At 44.3% G+C, this 22,550-nt stretch overlaps 1 protein-coding gene across 3 annotated transcripts in view; it reads right to left on the bottom strand.

The window, feature by feature from the left end:
• TSPAN12 (tetraspanin 12) overlaps positions 1–20,758 on the bottom strand; it is a 273,464-nt gene extending 252,706 nt beyond the window's left edge. Inside the window, exon 1 of one of the 3 annotated variants that reach the window (XM_086967032.1) lies at positions 20,501–20,758. The gene's annotated coding sequence lies outside the window, so the exon portion shown is untranslated. The remainder of the gene's footprint in view (positions 1–20,500) is intronic. The other 2 variants (XM_086967023.1, XM_086967029.1) reach the window with 2 other exon arrangements.
• Between the last annotated feature and the right edge of the window lie 1,792 nt (positions 20,759–22,550).

Below are 22,550 nucleotides of genomic sequence, written 5' to 3'. Positions count from 1 at the left end.
CTTCATATTACAGGAAGCTTTATAAATACGAACTATTTTTCGCTGCCTGATATCAATTTGAGGAGAGTGTTATATACTCTGTTACCAGATGCCTTTGCTGCTTGAAGACCGACAGTGCAAATTTGTTTAATAGTAGCTTGCATTCCTGCCTTTAATCAGACTTGCCTTTATTTCTGTTCCTGTCAGCTGTGAGAAAATATACGTACTACCGGATACATTGTTGCAATTAGTCTGAGTGGCTCATGAGTGATGCATCTGCCTGCCTGCTTACTATTCTTTTATCAGTAAAATAGTGTGCTGAGTTCTTCATATCACAGGAACTTTATCAATATGGACTATTCTTCGCTGCCTAATATCAGTTTGAGGAGAGTGCTATATACTCTGTTATCATATACTAGTAATGCTTGAAGCAACGTTAGGTAAATGAACTAATATATTTACTACCAGACAAAAAAAAGTGTCAGTGCTTTTAGCAATACTGACTTACAAGCACAGTTTTTTCCTCCTTTCTCCTCCTGATACCACCTTCAGGGGTTTTGTGTGTGTTAATATCAAATAACTGACAAAGTGGTGACACCTTTATCTTGGTGCGAACAGTCTTATTTCAGAGACCTACGTAGCTTTGAGGAAGCAAATTACCATAGTACAACTTTTACACAGCGACAGCTTGGAATGCCTTCTGGTAAATCCGCTAGTAAATCTTCCAAACAACCCTTATTCTGAGATATTAAGCCACAGTCATTCTGCCTCAGAAACCTGCAACACTGTCCCAACGGCTCAAAAGTCATCCAATTTTATGCTGGTGACTGGATCAGACTCTACTATGGAACGAATACTTCAACAGATTACTGCTGTTGGTTGACGATTGAACGGAATGGAGACATCTATCTCTGCCCTTACGACAGAGACTAAATCCATACGTGCTGATGCTGCGGGATTCCAGAAGCGTCTTGATGGTCTCACCAATCGTGTAACCACAGTTGAGAATTGTCTCCAAAATATACCAGACAGAGACCAAGAAATTCTCTTCTTAGGAAGCCAAGTTATCGATTTGGAAGATTAAAATCGCAGGAATAATGTGCGCTTCTTCGGATTTCCGGAAGGAATAGAAGGATCAGATACCAACTTCTTTCTAAATGCAACTCTTCCGAAGATTAGAGGCCTCGCTGTCGACCCGCCATTAGAAATGCAGAGAGCACATCATATTGGTCCCCCTAACGTGGGAATGTTGCATGTTTTTTGCGCCACGAACAAACTTGGCAATTAATCACAGCAGCACATACGCATGGTCCATATATTTTTTGCAATCATGAGATTCGGATATCTGCAGATTTTTCCTGAGAAACGAATGACCGTAGCAAAGCCCTTCTCTCTTTTCAGTCCCGGTTGCATCAGTTGGACATTAAATATGGTCTTTTTGAACCAGCACAGCTGCGAATCATCAAGGATGGCTTACCAAAAGACTTCTTCAATCTAGATGACCATTGAAGCTTCCTGGACAATGTTTCTCCCCAACAAATGGAATATACTAATTCCCTATCCGAGGTCCAATTTGCATTTTCTCCATCAACAACCAGAAAGTTCCTTGATATCCAGTGTAACCCAGTTCATTTTCAAAGCAGAGGAAGAAAATGAGATAGAAATATACGCTTGTTTGGTGACCGTGCTCAAGCCCTACAAGCAGTAGCTACTCTCAAGCAAGACCAAGACAAATCACGCTCCCCAATTAAACCTCTTCAATCATTTGACGACGCTGTTCCTTGAACTTGCTCTACTACTTTATTATTGATATTTATTTATTTTATAGTTTTATAGAGCGCGAACCAGACTCGTGAGGGTATCAGAGCGCTTTACAGGATTAAGGGGTAGTATACAAGCGTAGGGGCGGGTGGGATGAATTGGAAAAGGTAGGGGATGCATTATACAAGAAAAGCACGCTGCACGTTTAAAGTCCAGGCTACATGTGATATTAAAATTAAAACAAGTAGATACAATATACAAGAAGGCATGCACTCTCAGCTCTAGGTGGGATGCCCAGGAGTGCAGAAACGGTATCCTCCGTCTAAGCCATGGATATTGCCGAGGTGGAGAGTTCGGCATGCTAATGCGGTGATTGTAAAGTATTTGTTAGGCGAGGTATTTTCCCATCAAGAAGGTTTTGGTTTCCTTCTTAAATTGTGCCAAGGACGAAAGTCTTCTGATGGTGGGTGGGAGAGAGTTCCAGATTCTTGGCGCGGCCCCAGAAAAGGCCCGATTGTAGGTTTTGTTCTTCTGGAAGCGTGCTAGTTGCAGCAGCAGGTCTTTGGCAGATCGAGAGTTTCTGGCTCCTCCGGATAACACATGTTTTTGTGCAAGAAATGTAGGGGAATTGGAGAAAAGGGTATTGTGAGTGATGCAGGCCAGTTTAAATTGGATTCTGGCCTCTAGGGGAAGCCAGTGCAGAGCTTTGAGGTGGGGGAAGATGTGGTCAAATTTCCTTGAGCCAGTAAGGAGTCTGGCGGCAGTGTTGAGGCAGGCTTTCAAAGGGGCCAGGGAGTTCTTGGGTAGCCCTGCAAGAGTAGAGCATCCATATTCTAGTCTGGAAATGACTAGTGCCTGAGTTGCCGTTTTAAGGTCGGCCACATTGAGGAAGGGTTTTAGGTTGCTTAGGTAACTCAGGTGGAATCTGGCCAACGAGTTTATATGGCCGCGTATGTTCAGGCTGCCGTCAAGGGTTATTCCAAGAGATTTCGCAGAGTCAACAATTGTAGGAGGGCAGTTTAGCGCTGTGATGGTCTTGATCCATTCCTGGATGTCTGGATTGGGGTTGGGTGGGGAGATCAGGAGAAATTCCATTTTACTTGCATTGAGTTTTAGCTGGTAGGCGGTGAGCCAGTGGACTGTCAGCTTCAGGGCCTCGCTCAGGGAGAGAATGTCCTCAGGGGAAGAGATTTTTATGTAGATCTGAGTATCGTCAGCGTACATAAGGTACGAGATGTTGGCAGCACGTAGCACCTCGGTGAGAGGTTCAAGGTAAAGGTTGAAGAGGGTAGGGGAGAGGGTTGATCCTTGGGGGACTCCAACCGTAACAGGAGAGGGGGCGGATAGATTACCGTTGATGAGGACTCTCTGTGAGCGGTTGTGGAGGAAGGATCTAAACCATTCAAGGACCGTGCCATCCAACCCCATTTTAAGTTTGAGACGTTCTAAGAGATTTTCGTGGTTAACCGTTTCCAAGGCAGAGGACAGGTCTAGGATGATTAGGAGACAAGTTTTGCCTAGGTCGAGGGCTTGGCGGGCATCATCCACTATGTGTAGGAGGGTGGTTTCCGTGCTGTGACCAGGTCTGAACCCTGATTGGAAGTCATCAAGCAGGTGAAAGTTGTTGATGTGTAGGCTTAGCTGCTGTTGCACACATTTTTCCAGAATGTTGGCAAGGAGAGGAATGTTGGATATGGGTCTATAGTTCCGGCAGAGGCAGGGTCCAGCGTTGGTTTTTTTAGGATGGGGATAACTTGGCCAGCTTTGAGCGAGTCGGGAATTGAGCCCTGTAGGAGAGAGGCGTTGATTATTGAGGTCCAGCAAGGGATGATAGCCTGAGAGGCGGAAGCTAGGCAGTTAGAGGGGAGAGGATCATTGAAGTGAATTATCGGTTTTAAGGAGGCAAGAGTTTTCAAGATAGAATGTTCATGATAGGTTTTAAATTTGGACCAGTCCGCTAGGTTTTTGGGTGTGGTTTGGGAGGACAGCGCGGAGAGAGAAGGTGGAGCAGGCGGATTTTGGTTTTGGTTGTGAGTAGCAGATTTGAGTTCATTTCCAAGGGCAGTGATTTTGTCGCAGAAGAAAGAAGAGAATTCCTTGCTTGATATTAGGGGTTTAGGTGTTTCTTTGGTCGTTTTCGCTAGTTTATTGGTTTGGTGTTTGACCAAGTCGAACAGCTTGCAAGGTCGATTTTTAGTATTCTCTACTTCAGATCTGAAGAATTCTTTTTTAGTGTTGAGGATTTTCTTATTGAAGAATGGATAAGATAGGCATATACTACTACCTGTTGAAGTCCTGACTTCAGGAGTATCTACTTATTTATTTACCAAATTGTACATTACTTACTGTACAATTTGTATATTATATTTTCTAATCCATTTTAATCCATTTTTCATCTTTCTCCCTCCTCTACAATGTATATTTAGTATGGTTTATTTATACTCATTTTCACTGTGTTTTTTTTATCTGATGGCACTGTTATTTTTATTACTATACTTCGATATATTTTTCATGAAGAAATGAATTACACCTATGAATTAATGCCTCAAAAGCTATGCCTTGTACCTTTAAGTATTTTTACTATCACTTCTTCATCTTACTGTATATTTATTTTATTCTTTAGATATTTTATTCTTTAACTAGGCTATGGTTTGCATTGTTATTAAATGTTGTTTACCTAACTTAGATTTCACCTCAAATTTAGAAAGATTCAGTTTTTCTTCCTTCTTCAGATTTTTCCTGAGACACACTACTTGGAAACAGATATTCCTTATTCTTTTCTTCTTTCAGTATTGTTTATATCCTTTTTTCCTACGCCCTGATTTTTATTGCTGCTTATATTTAAGAAAGATTTGCTCAATAATTGTATGAGTTGTTTGTTTGTTATACCATACATTAATTAATTCTGATAAGATTCAACTGTTACAATATTCAATGATTTCATTTATATCTTACTTAATTGTTACTAAGTCCCATAACGGTTATATTTAGTACTCTTATATCATTCTACCCTACCTCTTTCCTTATTTTCTTATATTGTATCTTACACTATAATATTTAATTATTCACTTATTTCCATAATTTTTCAAATCTTTCCTGTACTGTTTGCTACTATCCATCCACCCTTTCTAAGCCTCTTGCTGTGTGGGGCTCCCACCGATGCGCATAGCCCGCAAGCCAGAAACAGCAGAGCACAGTTCTACCTCCCTTATACTGCCCCTTTTTCCCTGTGTAGTATCTTTACCCTTACTCTTCGCTTTAGTTTCTTACCTAGCCCTTGTGTCATTTTATTTTTTTCTATTTTAAATATTCCTCTATATTCCTAAGTAACTTACATTTATTCTCTCCTTCTACACTGAACCTGTTTCCTTTACTTTTATCTCTTTTTTCATCCTCACACATTGATCCTTTTTCCCTTCTTAATTTCCCTGTATCTATCTTAATTTCCCTGTATCTAACTTGTTATCTTCTCCACTAACTTGCACGCATTGTATTGTGGAATGTTCATGGCCTTATGCACTTTATTAAGGGTAAAAAAAATACTTTCTTACCTTCAAACGAAAAAACCGACATAGCTCTTTTACAAGAAACCCATTTAGACGCTCAAGAATCCTCCAAGTTACAACAAGATTGGGTGGGTAAAGTCATTCATTGCGGGCTTACGACACACCTTACTCCTCACGAGAATCATCCACGAAAATGCGGTATAGCTATCTTTCTTCATAAATCCTTACCAGTTACAATAATCAAGACTTGGACTGATCCAGATGGCAGATTTATCTCTGTAAAACTGAATGTAGGGGATACGATCCTCTGTGTGGGCTTGGTTTATGCTCCAACAGGAGCCAAACGCGCTTTCTTTCTCAATCTGAATCGTTTACTGGTAGAAATTTGTGCTTCCAATTATATTATTGGCGCTGACTGGAATCTTGCCCGAGATCCTATAACTGTTAGAACGGTTCCCTTGGATAGGTGAAATGAGGGAGACCGAGACCTGTAGGGTGATATAACATCATATCCTGGATTAGTGGACCATTGGTGTCTTTGTCATCCTTCTGATCAGGAGAACACCTTTCTCTCTTCCACCCACAGCACACAGTCTAGGATAGACTATTTTCTCATCTTGCATCCATTAGTAGCTATCACTACTGAATCCTGTATTCTTGATGCCGCACTATCAGACCATGCCCCTATCCTTATTACTCTAGAAACTGATTAAACCTCCCCAGGCCGTAAGCCGTGGTATATGAATATTCAAAGGTATCGCTCTCCCAAAGGTAAGCTTCTACTCCGTTTGCACATTTCTTATTACTTAACTATTAACAATTCATCTGTCACTTCTGGCAGAATTGTTTGGGCAGCCGCTAAAGCAACCAGTTGCGGTCAATTGATGAGAGATGCTGCGGAAACTGTCTGACTCTATGTCGTACTGAATTAGAGACTCAAATAACTTCCCTCATGCATCTATACACATCCCATCCCACATCAACCAACCGTCGAAAACTTGAACTTGCTAAATTGGAGCTTAATAACTTATATACTTCCAAAGCAGCTTATGCACTTCAGCACCTAAAGGGTAGACATTATGAGCAGGGTGAAAAAGCAGGTTATCTGCTAGCAGCACAATTGAAACAGCTTGAGGCAGCTATGGCCATTCTTGCCTTATGCTCGGAAAGGGGAGAGATTCTTACCAGGCTGCAGGACATTGTAGACAGCTTTGCATCCTTCTATAAAAAACTTTATACCCCTGAAACATCAGTAACTGAGGATCAACTAGTTCCATATCTAGCAGATATCAACCTCCCGTGCCTCACAGATGAAGGTAGAGCTCTGCTTGGTGGTGACGTTAGCAAAGAAGAAATTGCTGTAGCCATCACCAAACTGCCTTATCTCAAATCTACAGGAGAAGACGGTTTCCCTGCAGAATTTAAAAAATGGACCAGGGCAGAAACTGTTGATACTTTATTTACTGCCTTTCAAGAGGGGGTTCAAACGCAATCACTTGGTCCTATTTCTAACAAAGCGTTGATCACGGTTATTCCCAAACCCGTACATATACAAGGGGGAGAAGGAGGTATACCAAGCTAGGTCACCCTCCAAAGACTTATCGTGAAAAACAGAGCCCAAAGTACTGGGTTACAAGACCTAGCTTGTGTCAGGGCTACCGGCCAATGTGGTCAGACAATGCCCAAAAGAAAGATACATTTCTTTCTAGAGTCCCCTCACTCACCGGGGTTGCCCCGCGGTGACATGCTTCATCATTGGAGCCATCCCAATTCTCTACGAATTGGGGCGTGCTACGACTTGCGAACTACATAGGAGCACTTTTTTAGTGAAGGACTATGTGTGGTGCAAAGTGTAGTGGAGTGGGTTTAAGTGATTTAAAAATACCGTGCTAGTGGGCCTCAACAAATTTATTATTGCTCCTAGGTTGGTATGGTTTAAAATGGGGTAGAACACTGTGTACCAGCCTATAATGAAGGTGGGATTCAATTCATGGATTTCCCTTTTGTTGGAAATCATCCCAATTAAAATGTTTGGGAGTTTTGATCAATAAAGTCTTATCAAATATGATCACAGACAATATCACACCCCTTATAACACAAATGGAAAATGACTTTGCAAAATGGACTCTCTTGGGTCTTTCTATGTGGGGAAGGGTACAGGCCATGAGGATGGTTACATTACCTTGCTTTAGCTATATACTTGGTACGCTCCCACTTCTTGTTCCCTTATTTATACTTCGTTGAGTGGATGCCCAAATTCGATCTTTTATTTGGGGATCTACATGGCCTCGTCTAGCTGCTTCTAAATTATTGGCTCGCTGCTCTTACGGTGGTTTGGGATTACCATCCTTAGAAAATTATTCTTTAGCATTACATCTTTCGCAGTTAGTTTACTTACTTACGGATACAACAGATCCTCCACAGTGGGTCGCAAAGGAACACTCTTTACTTAATCAAAGTGATGACCTTCATTCCCATTATGGATCCTTTCTTCCACGTTCCTCTCCCCCGCATCCAATGATGCAAGCTACTTATCAAACATGGCACCGTGCACATTGTATCCTCAGAGTTGCCCATGGAATGCACTATAAAGACCCACTCTGGGGTAATGAAAGTATTCGTATAAATGGTTGAGCACTCCAATGGTCTAGTTGGAAATCGAGAGGAGTATTCACGATTGATCAACTAATCCTAAATGGAGAACTAAAATCCTTTGATTTACTTAGTGATGAGTTCGGTCTCCCGCCGCATCAGTTCACGCGTTACTCGTAACTGCATGCTGTCTCAAACAATGTCTTGGTTCTCTTCCCTGGTCTCTGAATTCGTCACCCATTTTAGACTATCTTCTTACTTGGGGTCGGCATAAAGGGGTGTTATCAGGCCGGTATGGTGTCTTGGTTCATCACCTGTATTCACAACCACTTTTTAAAGCTCTTCAAGAGAAATGGCAGGACCGTCTACACATCATCATTATAGACAGTGATTGCTAGAAGCCAAAGAGGGTCGTTTGAAGATCTGCCTTTTTAAGACCCTACACGATTGGTACTGGACACCTCTAAAATACAATGCAACAGGATTTTTACCACACTTTAAATGTTGGAGGTGTTCTGGTGTTAACTGTGATCTCCCTCACATATTTTGTGATTGCCCTTACATGCAGAATTTTTGGGCATCTGTAGGGAACACTCTGAAGGACTTGATCTCTTCTCTTAACACTCCTCTTACCCCTTCTATTATTTCATTACATGATTTTAGAGAAGTCTTGCTACCATTACACGCCTGCAAGGTCGTCTTTAACATACTGCACTCTCCACAGCTAAAAACTGCATCTTAAGACATTGGAAATCGTCTAGTCCTCCTACGCAGCAAGAATGGATGGTAGCAATGATTCAAACTGATTCTCATGAAGGTATTATTTAGATTGCAGGATCAAGAGGAAATTTTCCAGCAAGTTTGGGCTCCCTTTCTTCATAATCCTTGAAGTCTTTTCTTTCCACTCTTATCATATGATATAACCCTATATTTTAATCTTTCTCTTTTTTCTTTACTCTATATTCTCATTATGTCTGGGTAAAAAACTATTTTTCTATTTTCTCTATTCTTTACATTTCTTTTTCCTCTAATTTATATATATTTTCTTATACATATTCATACTTTGTTATTTATCTAATTCTTTCATACTCTTTTAGGTTCTCTTTATCACCTTTCCTTTTCCTCTTCTACTCTATAAAATATATAATTACTCCCCTTACTCTATAATACTGTATAATTTATCTACCACTTATTGTTTATTATTATGTATGAATTATTGTTACTTTATATGCACACAAGTTATTTTATAATATTACATATGTATTCTTGTTTCTATGTATCATTAATTTCTCATTCTCTATAAATAAATAAGAAACAAAAAAAGACTGCAGCAGCAGATCTTCCAACACTTTATAATCCGTCCTAACCTCTGTCATTCTAGGGTCACAATTTAGACTTTGGTGGGTGGAGTAAAGGCAATCATGGCAGTGAAGAAGCTTATGACGGTCACCCTGCCTGTACCCCGCCCCCCCCAAATTAGAGTACGCATGTGCCCTGCTGTGAACTCTCTATGTTTGTTTGTACTGCCATCATGGCGCCTCATACAAAGTCATTTAAACGTTTGGTGTACCTTCGTCATTGTTGGCAAATGCCTGCCCCAAACTTTTAAAATGCTCTTTTCCAGAAACAGATTCCCAAAGTGGAAGTTTGTAGTTGGGACAAAAAACATTAATGGCCCAGACACCATGGGAGTATTCTCTCATGGTGTGGCGGGTAATGTAAATTATTCTAACTGCCCCCTCACTCATAAGATATTCCTGGCGGTGACAGACAGTAGGAGAAAGACATCCGACCACCCACTCTAATTAGGGTAGATGGTCAGCTGCTTACCTCTGAAGGCCTGTACTCCTTCAGGCTGTCACTGAAGGTTTATGATGATGGAGTAAATTTTACTCTGTCAATGTAAGCCTGGCGGTCTGCCCTTCTCTAAATCGGGTGGATAGATTTGGCAGACAGGGTACTCCATCACTGTTGTGACCCTAGGTTCCTCTGCCAGTGACCATTCCAGTAACTCTCTTTCCCAGCAATCCACTGTATGTCCTTCTGTTTGGATCCAGTGGATTGCTCTGCATCTTTTCACCAATACTAAACCCAGCAGAGTGAATCTATGCTGTATTCTCATTCTCTTGTGTTTGGTGTAAACTCGAAAATACAACATTTATTCAACCCATTTACAGTTATGTTTGTTATCATCCTCAGTCTGGCTGATACCCGAAGCCAGTGTTCACATGCCCTTCTCACATGCCCACTTCATATGTGCAAATGTGGCCTATTATTCCTTGAACTTGGGGGGACAGGGGGGATCTATCCGGATAACTTTATGTAATTTAAGGGGTGTTGCAGGGGAGGAAATTGAAAATGTGTCCATTTAAACTGTGCATTACTGGATACTCCATTAACCAGTACACTGCTGTCTTCCATTCTGTGTCTGTGAGCAGCATCTCTAAGTATCTCTCCCGCAACTGGCATGATTTCAATTGCATTTTATTATCTATCATTTTTCAGGGCTCTATAAATATATGTCATTGATCTACAACACAGTCCCATTTCCAGCAACATGTCCAGTGTTGCTGTAGTAGATGGGCACTCTGGAACACCAGTCAAATCTCTCTGGCAGTTTTGGTTAGTTTTGCATATTATGAAAACTGCCTCCAGGGTACATCACACTGGTCCAACAAACAATGTGTCTTGGCACTCAATGGCCATATGTCTATGCTATTCAGCAAAAACAGTCTTAACTTTATTTATTGAGACTGCCCACAATCAGTTAAAGATTTCAATAAGTCATTCATTGGGTCATTTGTCAAAGAATTCACATTTTAATTATCTAGTAATTATACTTCACATCTGGTAATGATACTCCACATTATAGTCAAAAAGTCAGAAAAATCTAGTTCAATAGAGCATTGTAACAGACATATATTGTCTATGTCAATAGTGGACATGATCCCAATGTGTCCTCGATGTTTTTTGAAGGAAGATGGCAGCCAACACGCGCTTCATTATACCCTGTAACTTTTTCAAGGCTTTTGACACTAGGTCCTTCAATTGCTCAAAGTAAGGAGCCACAACAAAATAAAGTTTATGCCAAATTGTACATAGAATCCTTAGAAACTCTTAGTTCTTCCGCTACTCTAAATTAGAGAGTCTTAGCCATTGGCCATGCATCAGTTTAGGATAGAACAAATTAGTCTGAAATTGGTTGAAACATTATACCTACCCGGGACCAGACAGGAGGCGGGAACGCTTGACGATAACATAGTAGTTCGGGGGCATATCACAGCCCGCATGTATTTCCAACTCCTGCCACTGAGTTGACTGATGTCAAGGAAGTGAATCCTTCACATCGAACATATTATTGAACGACCATACACACTTTCGGGACTCTCTCCCATCGCTGGCGCATATTGATTGTGCTCCAGGGTGGGATTAAGTGAACATATTACTTTGACCCTTTCAATGAGACAATTGCAGACATATTTGTTCTATTCGAATGCTCCGAATCTGAATTAAATTTCCTGTCTACATAGAAACAGGAACGACTCTGACGTGTAGCAGTTTTTGAACTCAAGTCCGGTTAATTCATAAATCCTGATTGGTTGTGATATTTCTTTCTAGAAATTGCGGAGAAGACCACGTAATAAGGACAGGATTGGACCTATGAGACACTATCTGTTCATTAGTTCTTTTAAATTAGATTTTTTTGCAAACCATAGGTTTTTTTAACTCTACATCTTCCCTCTCCATGGCATATAAGTTTTCCAAGGTGTTTTTGACTGATTTTAAATCTTCATAAATTATCCCGTCTGGAGAAGAGAAGAGCTCCGGGCGGCCTGCCAAAGTAAGCTGCGTTTTAACATATCTTAACCAAGGAATGTAGAGGGCTCTATCCAGGGCTAAACAATCTTTTAAGATGGTGTGATTTAGAGTGAGCTCCTGGTTGAGCCATATTTTTATCCAACCAATCACTGGGGCTAATTTTAAAATATCGGAGATATAGCCCAGGCCTAACTCTGTGTGTAATGCAAAGGTCTGAGTTGATTGGGGAACAGAAAGCAAAGATCTCAAAAATTTATTTTCTACATTCTGTATTTTAGCAGAACTAGTATATCCCCAGATAACAGAGCCATACTGGGCAACTGACAAGCATTTAGATTTATAAACTTTGATGATACTTTCCATGGGGCGGGCGCCCAGTTTTTTGGCAAAACCTAGCAACCCTGCGGCCGCTCTAGCGACAGCGCTGCTTTTGGCCAAAAGCTGGGGGCCCCATGTGCCCCTATCGTCAAAAGTCACTCCTAAATATGGAAAGGAGGGGACTCTCTTGACCTCCTTTCCCGCACAGAAAAATGTTAGCGACTTTCTTTTCCTGCCTGCGGGTCCAGCAATCATTACGTGTGATTTATCTGTATTAATTTTCATGTCCAGTGACGACATAAAAGCCCCAAAAGATGCAAGGAGTTTATTTAGCGCAACTCCGGAGCGTGCCAAAAGAACGGCATCGTCCGCGTACAGGAATACAGGAATCTTTGTCTCACCTGCACGCGGAATGTCACTGTGGGATGTTATCATTACTGCCTCAAGATCATTGATGTATAAAGTAAAGAGGAGGGGGGCAAGTATACACCCTTGCCTAACCCCCCTCTCTGACTTAAAGTGACAGGTGCATCTTCCTTCCCTAGTTACTCTGACTGAGGTCATAAGGTCCTTGTGTAGCTCAGCCAGGTATTCAACCAAAGGGGGGTCAAGGCCCATGGCCAGGAGGATCCTCCACAGCTTTGCCCTGTTGACCAGATCAAAAGCTGATGAGAGGTCCATGAAGGCCATGTATAGTGACCCCTCCTTGGCTATCACGTATAAAAATAGACATAGTCCTCCCCAGCAGACAGTAGAATACCTGTAGCTGCGTCCTATGTCTTAACACAGCCGATAGGTATTGTGACAACACAACACATATGTACTGACTCTGTAGCATTTGCAGATAGGTAAAAGCTGGGCGACACTGTACAAATCCAAGTTGTTTTAACAACGGCTTAGTAAGGCATTTTCGCAGCTCTGTATAAAACAAACAAAAAACACAGAATATATATGGTACTTTGCTTAGAAACATTGTCACATTGACATGGCGGAAGATCAGTAGCCCAATTATTAGAGCTTGGAAAAGTCGTTAGATGATAAAAAAATATCCAACCTACACCTAGTCAGGATAAATCTGTCCCGATGATTAACTACGTTAGCTTGGTATGGTAACATATAATAACGTGTCAAAATAGAAAAAAAAGATAGCCTCAAATCCTCTAGTAAGGAGAAGCATTTTAGTTTTAGGGCTTTTCCTTGGATACTGATATTGAGCTCCGGGTGATTAAAAAATTCGGGGTGACCTATGTCGGCCAAAAAGTCACGCATGTGGGGTGGGCGGAGCTACCCGAGAAGCGAGATGGCCGCTGAATAATTGAGCTCCTCGCCTGAGCCCATACAATCCTTGCAGAACCATCCTTCCAATCACCGAAACCCCTACAGCTGTTCACCAGGAGCTGTTGGAAGCGACGATGCACCGAGCGTATGGATTTGGAAGTCTGCTGACGGCCCCAGAGCCCTGTGAGACCGATCGGAAGACGGGGGCCTTGGAGCGGCAAAGCGAAAGGGAAGCCCCGGACTCCAGTGAGGGGCTGATCCATGACGCGGGTCATGTACTGCAGCTGGATCGGCCGTGATGACCCGCCTACCGCCCAACGGATCCGCATCTCGCTGCCCCGGATTGCAGAGTGCACCGAGCGATCCAGGGACAAGGTATATTGCCCCAGAGTATCGGACGGTAGCCAAGGGAGAGACCAGGCCGAGCGGGCGGTCTGTGACGGTGGATACGCTGCGGTGGCCTGCAGAGAGTCGATATTGGTGGTGGGCCCATTATTAGATGCCGGAGTCAAGGCGCCCCCTCCCCCATTTAATGACGCTGGGACCTGAGGCTTGAAGTGGGCCCAGAAGAGAGCTGGGACTAGACCCGAGCACTGACACTCGAAGCTTGCGAGGGGAGCTGCGGACTACACACACTGTTGGAGTGCTGGCTGGTGCCGGGGAGGTCGAGGTGGCCCTGCAATTGTGGCGCTGAGAAGTGGACGTCAACAACTGGACTGGTAGTGTGTATGAGGATCCCCATTACACACTATCGAAACACTGGTGGGACTGAGTGTGGCAAGAGTGCAATGTGTATGTTGATAAGCCCAAATGCTGACATGAACCAATGGGACTGAAGTTACTAGTGTGCTATACCACCACATTCGCTTGCAGCCACTGGAGACTACCAGCCATACTGTGGAGCGCTGGCTTGCTGGTGTGAGTGATGTGGTGTCTTGGAGGACTGACGCTGTGCTGGAGCGGACACCGGGAACGCACTGACTGAGTTAACAGCAAAAGATAGACAACGTACACGCAGGCGAGACGTGGCGATGTGGAACTAACAAAAACGGCATGGTGGCCGGGGTGAAAGCGCCTGTGGATCGGCGCTGAAACGGATGGTGATGTGCCTCTAACCCTCGATTGCACTGAAGGACTTAATTAGTACGCTTAAAATTAATGAGACCTCACTATTTAAGAAAATATCCACACTTCTGGAAGGTTGGTCACCGAAGTTTCTATCCTGGTGGGGCTGGGTGGAGACCCTCAAAATGATGATTACGCCCCTTGTAAATTATTTAATTAGCATGTTACCCATGTTGCTCTCGGATGACTTCCTATCCAGAATACACAAACTCTTCAATAATTTTATCTGGCAAGATAAGAACCAAGAATTTCCCTGAAAAATCTTCAATTGCCAAAAGACAAAGGGGGGGTTGGTCTTCCTAACTTTAGATGTTACCAGACGGCATTCTTGTGCAAACAAGGAACAAATTGGTTCCCTAATCAACAAGAATACACTCCTGTGTGGGTTCAAGATGAGAAATCCATCATTAACAACCTGCCACTTTCCGCTATAATGACTATGGATTCTTCGGTCTTTACTCAATCAAAATATATATTTCTCAACACTAAGCGGGCTCTACTCAGCCTTGAGAGGCACTGTAAAGCTAAAGTAAAATTCTCCAAATCAATCCTATCCTCCTTTTGGTTTAACCCAGCACTAAAGGATGACTGTGGGCTCCTCTTTTGGGAAGACTGGGCTAAAAAGGGTTTGAATTTGGTGCAGGACATTTACGGCGGCACTTCCCCGCTCCCCTTTTCCACCATACAATGGCAGTTTGATCTCCGTCCGCTTGACTTCTATAAGTTTCTACGCCTCCAAGCACTTGTCTCTGCCAGAGCCATTGTTCCGCAGCAACCCACGCTATGCAACAGGCAAGCACACCTTATGTCACAAGGCCACATGGTATCAAAAATGTATAAACTCATAACACAGATGCCACAGAAAACACATAGAAAGTGTGAGAGGGACTGGGAAAGTGAGACAAACTCCTCTAACCTGGATTTTGATTGCAGCAAGATATATCTCACTCCCTTCTACAATAAAATATCCCCGATTCTATCCCAGACAAAACTTATGCTGATAAACAGATCCTACTGGACGCCTGAGAAACTCTTCAAACTCAAACTTCTAGACAGCTAGACAGCCCCCCTTTGCTGTAACTGGAGGAGGGATAGCTATCATTTACAGTGACCTTCTTTCGCGCAGATTCTACGACAGCCCCCTGATGGACTGCGAAAATGTGCACTTCACCATCCAAATATCCCCTCGCAACTCTCTATCAGGAGTTCTTATCTATCGCCCACCTGGAGCCCTGGGGCAGTTCTGCAGTTCACTCTTGAAATCTTCCTTGGCCATGGCCAGCACCCTGCCCAATTTCCTAATCTTGGGGGAACTTAATGTCCACTTCGATAATAGTAAGGACGATACTACCACAGAACTGCTCTTAGACCTCGCAGCCCATCAATTTCACTTACAAAATGACCAACCCACGCATAATCTTGTGCACTTGCTTGACCCCATTTTTTGTAACATTCCTGACCTCAAAGTGGGAGCACCCCTTCCAGTGCCTTGGTCCGATCACCTGCTCATCCCCTTTAGCTGGCGAATCCGGACCACTCCACCTCCCAACCAAGCACCGGGTAGACTCTCTCGTCCCTGGGCCAAACTAGATCTCGGCAAATGGAAGCAGGTCCTGGAGCGTACTAGGCCTCACCATGAAACTGACCCAGATACAGCCGATGCTGAGTTCTCGTCCTGGATTGATAACTCCCTCGATACCGTCCTCCCCAAAAAAACGTATCTGAAACCAAGGAAAAAACCCAACTCTCCTTGGTTCACACACGCGGTCCGCCTCCTAAAAAAACTCTGCAAGAGATCTGAAAGAGTTTGGAGGAAAGATTTCGACCCTAAAAGCAAGATTGACTATAAACGGGCTATCCTCAACTACAAAAAAAGCTCTAAAAACTGCGCTAACAGCCTTTTTTAATGAAAAAATAAGTACGGCATCCTGCTCGTCCAGAGAAACCTTCCAAATCGTAAAAAAACTCCTAAAAACCCCAGAGCCTATATGCACGAGTGACCTCTCGGACAATCATTGCAACGAGTTAGCCACTTTTTTTATCAAAAAATTCAAAACATCCTCCACCATCTTCCCCCTCTTACCCCTGTGGACCCTCCACGTCCCCGCTTGACGCAGACTCAGAACACGAATACAGGACTTGACATGTTCACCCTCATCAGTGAGGACACGCTACAGCCCATCCTCCAATCTCTCAAAAGTGGGTCTCCGCATGACCCAGCCTCAGTCAAGTATTTAAAACAGGTAGCTCCCACCATCCTTGCTTCGATGGTGAACCTGATCAATGCCTCTCTAGCAAATGGAATGGTACCCCCGAGCTGGAAGAAGGCGGTGGTTAGAGCCTTACTCAAAAAACCCAACCTGGACCCCAGAAACCTGTCTAACTTCAGGCCGATCTCTCTACTCCCTTGCATCAGCAAGATGGCTGAAAAATGTATTAACGGTAAACTGTCCAACTACCTGGAAACTAATGAACTGCTCAAACCCTCACAGACAGGTTTCCGCCCAGGCCAGGGCACGGAAACAGCGATGGTGGCGGTTGTCGAAGAGGCTAGGAAGATCATCGATGCAGGAGGATCAGTGGCAGTGATCCTCCTGGACCTCAGTGCGGCCTTCGACACCGTCAAACACCATATCTTGGCTCAGCGGCTCAGAGACCTTGGTATTACAGGGTCTGCCCTGTCCTGGTTAAAATCCTTCCTCCATAATCGCTCCTTCCAGGTGGCGGAGGGTGACCACATCTCCAAGGAGACCCCTATACGTTGCGGAGTGCCGCAGGGCTCGTCGTTGAGCCCGACGCTCTTCAACGTATACATGTCTCCCCTTGAAAAAATTGTCACCCCGCACGGAATCAAACTTCTGACCTACGCAGATGACACCCAGCTGGTTGTCTCCCTCAGTCAGCAGGAAAATCCTACCACCGATTTGTACTCCTGCCTGGGGGACATAGTCAGCTGGATGAACAGGTCCCACTTGAAACTCAACAGCGATAAAACGGAGATACTGGTGATGGGCAACCAGTCTCACTTCCGTCCGGAGTCCCTGTGGCCCCCGTGCATGGGCCCGCCTCCAACCCCCAAAGCAGACATCAAAAGCCTGGGGATCTGGCTTGATCAAAACCTCACCTTGAACACCCAATCAAGGAAAACGGCAGGAATTTGCTATGGTCTATTACGCACCGCTCGCAAGATCCTCCCCCTGCTCCCTTTTCAGTCAAGAAAGCTCCTCATACAGGGCCTCATTCTGTCCAGACTGGACTACGGAAACGCCCTGTATCTTGGCGCTCCGAAGAAAGTGACAGCTAGGCTACAGGTTGTGCAAAACGCTGCCGCCCGGATTCTTACTGACACCAAGAACCGTTGCACGGCTAAACCAGCCATCAGAGCACTGCACTGGTTGCCCGTTCTGCAAAGGGTGCAGTTCAAGACCCTATGCCTAACTCACAAAATCCTCCACGGAAAAGATCCCCCTATCCTTAAGGACCTCATCGTCCCATATACCACTTCTAGAACCCTTCGATCCTCCAGTGCCCACCTAACCCTGACACCCAGGATCAAGAAAGCGCGCTCCGGAGGCCGGCGCTTTTCCTACAACGCATCCAAATTGTGGAACGCGCTCCCTCCTGACCTCCGTGCCCAACCCAATCTCCTGCCTTTCCAGAAGCTTCTAAAGACTTGGCTGTTCCCGTAACTTTCTTCTCCCGCTCTCGCCTGATCTTCTGTCAGCGCTGGGACGCTCCCGGGCAGCCATGCGCTTTAGAAATCTTTTAACATTTACTGCAAAACACATGAGGGTAATATGGCTCATATGTTCTTTTATTGTCCGTTGCTCCAAATATTCTGGGACAAGGTCTTTGCCTACATCCATCACACCTTCCACTTCCGTCCGCCCAGGGACTTCACATATATTCTACTAGGAGCGATTGACCCGAATATTCCTAGGTAACATGACAGACACCTCCTTGACCTTATGCTCACACTAGCCTGCAAAATTATCCTGAGTAAGTGGAAGAGCGCTTCTGTCGTCTCCTTTGCGCATTGGCAGGAATGACTGGCTTCCCCGAGAGGCGCGGACAATGACGTTCTACATTCATCCCCCTGGTGAAAACCTCACACCAAACTTTGGAGTCTGCTCGATTCATTGGAACTCTGTTATGACCCACCTTAGGTGCACTGCCAAAGATCCAACATGCCACTTCCTGGACGCTGCTGCTACATTGGGCATTACTCCCGATATGCATGACGTATGCCCGCGCACAAGCAGTTTCTTCAAATCTTATTGCTGCTGCTAGATCTCTCTAGTACTCTCCCCTTCTCTCTGTCTAACCTCTTCCCCTCTTCTTCCCTCTTTGTCTTTTTAGTTACTCCCGCTCCATGAGACAGAGATTATATGTATGGATATCTGGGGCAACGCTATCTCTGCTCCACAAGTATACCGATCGATTGTGTATTTCCCACGAGTGTAATATGTCATTAGCATCTTATTATTTCCTGTTGACTGCACTAACTGTATTTATCCATGCATTGTTCATTGTATCTCTCCTGTGAGCTCATTACTGTATGATTGCCTTCTATTTCTTTGTAATCTTATGTTTTGAACTTTAATAAAAAAGATTTGAAATCAAAAAAACAAACTCCCTTCTTTAATAAGCACGTATTTTCCAATGAGTAAATTTAAATTGATAGCCTGTTCAGTAGTCCCGAAGCCAGTGCGGAATCCATACTGCAAGTCAGAAATAACTTTGTTGGACTCTACCCAGTCCTACAATCTGCCCAATAGAATATGTCCTGCCACTTTAATTAGTGAGTCCAGCAGAGAAATCGGTCTATACTGTGCTGGGCTGTTCCTGTTGCGATTGCCTTTCCTAAATATGTGGACTATCAGAGACTCGGACCAGATCTGGAAAAAACCTTTGCTGCGACAGGCCCTAAAAAGTAGAGTTAATAGGGGTCCCAAAGGTCGATGTTAGATTTTAATAAATCAACAGGGATCCCATCCAGGCCTGGTGCTTTACCATCTCTACTCTCTTTTAACCTGACTTGGAGGGAGTTGGGTCATTCCACTGTGAATGCAAATGCAGGAGATGCACGTGAAAACCTGTCTACACTTGTGGATCATTGAAAACTTTGAAGTGTGGGCTCATAAACACAGATTGTGCTGCCTTCCCATAACTTTGTGCTTATTCTAGAAAGACTTGTTGAGTTACTGCGATTTAACATGTAAGTACTACATCTTTTACCAGAGTGTAGTGGTTTACTAACCCAAATAATTAAACACAGGTATTGCTCTTTGGTGTTAAACATGAGAGAGGAGACAGCCATCCAGTGGCTGATTTGCATAAGTTATTCCTCAAAAAAACAACTGGGATGAGTACCTGCTTTCTCGTCTGACCACACTGTGTGATCCTAAGTAATTGTCTTGCTGCTCCTCCTATTCTTTGATCACGACACGTGAAGTACTTTGAAATACTTCTGCTTAGGGCTCTGCGGCATGTGGTTTAACACTACAATGCTGCTCCTTCTGTAATAACATTACAGTTCAAGTACGGGTGGCACGTGGCAAAGGACTTGCCTTTTCATTCACTAATAACATCATCAGAGCAGAGAGGGCGGTTCATGAATGTTTGTAATTTCATGACTAGAAACTATCAGTTCTAATTAATGATACTAAAAGCAGAGACGCCAGTTAGTGTACTTTAGTGAAACGCTTGCAAATGTAAAGAAAAATACACTATCCTAGGTTTTAAAGAATCTTAATCGCTTTCCACATAATTTACATGGCAAATGTTCTGATATCTAAGCTTGTGCTCTTAGGTTCAAGTCATACCCTTAGCTGTGGTCTGGACCCCCACCCTTTATTAACCTGTTGGCTTGTTTGGTCACACACGGCACACTGTAGTTACAAGCAGCCAGAGGGAAAGTGCAAGCCAACCTAGGAAAAACACAGCAAACAATAAAGTATGTATTAATAACTGACGGCCAGGAGAGAAGGGGAAATAGAGGCAAGCGGAAATAAAAGCGTCGCAAAGGGGCCAACAGTTACAGAAAGTAGTAATATTTAACAGTAAGTGGGTCGGTTATTTCGCATTCACTTCGACCTACGTCACACGCGGTCACACATTACCTGCAGTTTGTGGCAGCAAGAGGGGGTTGGCACGGGTGAAAGGGCTTGTCCTCAAGACCCCAGAACCTGCACAGGGCCAGGGTGCCGGGGTGGCAGTGACACACAGGAGACTCTGACTAAACTCACTCCAGCCGCGGTGTGGGCCCCGGCTGTGCCCTGCGGCGGTGGCGGGCACTCTAGAGTGGAAACACCGCCCCTAACACCCCTCTTCACCCAGGGCTTCGACGGCCGCTCCCTGGACCGCCGCGGCCGTGGGGCAGGCGGCGCAGCACGCATGCTCACGCCGGGCCCGACCCTCCGCTCGGGGGTCCTAGAGCACGTGCGCAGGACACTGGAAATAACTTTCCGTCAGCGGCCTGCGCCGCAGCTGCACTCTCCCTAACCTTCAGCGCTTCCAGGGCAGCAGGCGGGGCGGGGAGGCCTCAAGCATAGCGACACCCATTCTAGGCATGCATCCGTTTGCAGTAAACGGTCTCCGTTGCAGGAACAACATTTCGGTGCGTTTGGCTCCGTTTGCAACATTTTGTGTAATGCCGCCGGGCAGGTGTGCTACATCTATAGTCTGTATTGCCATCCGCATGATGTGCGATCTACTATGTTCTTGAAATGTATAATATGTGGAAGGCTGCACTCATACTAATCTAATCACAGTAGACGATGTTTCTAGTCGCGTGTGCTCTACTGCAGTGCTGTACTGTAAAAACCTATATATTTATTTTATTTAATGCGATTTTATATAGCTGCGCGAACTTTACCCGAAGGTGTCAGAGCGCTTTACATAAGAACCAGTTGCAAAACATAAGAATGTAGGATTACATGCGTTACATAAAAGATACAAACTGAAAAAATTACAAATGTACAAGATGTAAAGTCACACAAGGAAGAGATACAAACAGAAAGAAAAATTGCAAATGTACAAATAGTAAAGTCACTCAAGGAAGAGTGGATATACTCTAAGAGTCACATAGGAATGGTAGAGAGTACAAAGGTCTACTACATATACTAGTGATTAGAGTTATCTCTATATACATATATATACACATAGTAGATTTTCTCAGGACAAGACCTCCCCCCCCCAAAAAAACCAGAAGAGCAGAGTTCCATTAAGTGGGGTCGAAGGGGGGACGCAGTCACAGCACCAAGGGAGGGTGAGAGGGATACAAGGGTATGGAGAAAAGGCAAATCAGAAAAGGGAAGAAACATTTGAGGATCGTCAAGGGGGAAACAAGGGAAAAGGGTAAAGGACGAGGGAATGGACAAATTGTGAGTCGGGTCCAGAGAAAAGCGCCCGAGAGCAGCAGCAAAATGGTGGCCAGGACAAAAGAAAAAGTAAAGAGACAATTGAGTTGTGAAGTTATAGCAGATGCCACAGGGCTGGGTGCAAGAGAGATCAATCGGCATAATGACTGATGGCGTTTAAACAATGGGATGAAAACTTGCTATTCATTCTTATAATTAGATTTTTCTTTGCAGCAGAAAGAGAATATTTATGGGGACATGTTTATTTTGTCACACTTAATGTAACTGAAGGGAAAAGTAGAATCCGCTGTCTTTTCTTACACATTTTGAGCCTCAGCATCTTTGAATGTAACTTAAACTGATTCTATTTTTGCATCAAAAATACTAATTAGGGGCGTGGCCAAGATGGCGGGTTGAGCGGACGCTTCCTCCCGCAGCTCCTCCGGCCCGACTGGGCTCGAGCCCTTTTCTTACGCTTATCTCCCCCCGTTGATGCTCAGCGTGTGAGAGGAGAGTAGCGGAGCACCAGATGCACATATTGATGTCACTTTGACCCTGATCGCCTCGTGAAAAGTGTCTCAAAACCCGTTCGAGATCGGAGAGCGACGGAGAGCCTGGGAGGCGGAGCGAGGTGGAGCGCTGTCTGGACGCTTTGGCTGGGCCTGGTGCTGAAAGCTGATGACCGGGAAGGAGCCGGACCCATAGCTCGACGAAGAATAGAGGAGCGCTGCAGGCAGGGCCCTGGCGGCACGGTGGACTTTGGTCGTGTGCTCTGGCGCCCGGACTTGTGTCGGCGTTGCCCCACGCTGTG

Source organism: Lissotriton vulgaris, chromosome 1_1, assembly GCF_964263255.1.
Source record: "Lissotriton vulgaris chromosome 1_1, aLisVul1.2, whole genome shotgun sequence".
NCBI lineage: Eukaryota > Metazoa > Chordata > Amphibia > Caudata > Salamandridae > Lissotriton > Lissotriton vulgaris.
The sequence above is the reverse complement of the archived record's forward strand: the minus strand, read 5'-3'. Positions and strand labels throughout refer to the sequence as shown.